Here is a 1,626-nt window from a genome sequence, read left to right on the forward strand (position 1 = left end):
ACAGAGCTTTAAAGATCATGGTGCCTATGGTACAAGGGATTATGAACTTTCCAGGATCCTGTCTCTTCTGAGGCAATGTCAGTTGATCCAGATCACTTAGTTCATTGATGAACAAGGGAGGCTCAGCGTCCCAAGCATCAATGCCAAATAATTTGGCATTCAGCTTCATGATTGCACCAAGAAACTTGGCAGTTTGCTCTTCAGTAACATCCTCATTCTCTTCAGAAGAGTAATACTCATCAGAGCTCATGAAGGGCATAAGGAGGTTCAATGGAATCTCTATGGTCTCTAGATGAGCCTCAGAGTCCTTTGGTTCCTCAGAGGGAAGCTCCTTATTGGTCACTGAACGTCCCAGGAGGTCTTCCTCCTTGGGATTCACGTCCTCTCCTCTCCTCACAGGTTCGGCCAGGGCACTTATGTCAATGGCCTTGCACTCTCCTTTTGGATTCTCTTCTGTATTGCTTGGGAGAGTACTAGGAGGGATTTCAGTGATCCTTTTACTCAGCTGGCCCACTTGTGCTTCCAGATTTCTAATGGAAGACCTTGTTTCATTCATGAAACTTACAGTGGCCTTAGATAGATCAGAGACTAGATTTGCTAAATTAGAAGCATTTTGTTCAGAGTTCTCTGTCTGTTGCTGAGTTGATGATGGAAAAGGCTTGCTATTGCTAAACCTGTTTCTTCCACCATTATTAAAGCCTTGTTGGGGCTTTTGATCCTTCCATGAGAAATTTGGATGATTTCTCCATGTTGAGTTATAGGTGTTTCCATAAGGTTCACCTAAGTAATTTACCTCTGCTATTGCAGGGTTCTCAGGATCATAGGCTTCTTCTTCAGAAGATGCCTCTTGAGTACTGTTGGATGCAGCTTGCATTCCATGCAGACTCTGAGAGATCATATTGACTTGCTGAGTCAATATTTTATTCTGAGCCAATATGGCATTCAGAGTATCAACTTCAAGAACTCCCTTCTTCATAGGCGTCCCATTATTCACAGGATTCCTTTCAGAAGTGTACATGAACTGGTTATTAGCAACCATGTCAATGAGTTCTTGAGCTTCTGCAGGCGTTTTCTTTAGGTGAATGGATCCACCTGCAGAAGTGTCCAGTGACATCTTTGATAGCTCAGATAAACCATCATAGAATATATCCAGGATGGTCCATTCTGAAAGCATGTCAGAAGGACACTTTTTGGTCAACTGTTTGTATCTTTCCCAAGCTTCATAGAGAGATTCACCTTCTTTCTGTCTGAAGGTTTGAACATCAGCTCTAAGCTTGCTCAGCTTTTGAGGAGGAAAGTACTTGGCTAAGAAAGCCGTGACTAGCTTATCCCAAGAGTTCAGGCTGTCTTTAGGTTGAGAATCCAACCATAATCTAGCTCTGTCTCTTACAGCAAAAGGGAAAAGCATGAGCCTGTAGACTTCAGGATCTACTCCATTAGTCTTAACAGTATCACATATCTGCAAGAATTCAGTTAAGAACTGAAAAGGATCTTCAGATGGAAGTCCATGAAACTTGCAGTTCTGCTGCATTAGAGAAACTAATTGAGGTTTCAGCTCAAAATTGTTTGCTCCAATGGCAGGAATGGAGATGCTTCTTCCATGTAAATTGGAATTAGGTGCAGTAA

General features: G+C 42.3%; 1 non-coding gene across 1 annotated transcript; it reads left to right on the forward strand.

Moving 5' to 3' along the window:
• Positions 1-1,168: 1,168 nt before the first annotated feature.
• LOC148553616 (small nucleolar RNA R71) lies at positions 1,169-1,276 on the forward strand. Its single transcript, XR_015893818.1, has one exon. It is a non-coding gene; the product is annotated as a small nucleolar RNA R71 (small nucleolar RNA).
• Positions 1,277-1,626: the final 350 nt, after the last annotated feature.

The sequence above is a fragment of the Arachis ipaensis genome, chromosome B7, assembly GCF_059453495.1.
Source record: "Arachis ipaensis isolate K30076 ecotype BB chromosome B7, ASM5945349v1, whole genome shotgun sequence".
NCBI lineage: Eukaryota > Viridiplantae > Streptophyta > Magnoliopsida > Fabales > Fabaceae > Arachis > Arachis ipaensis.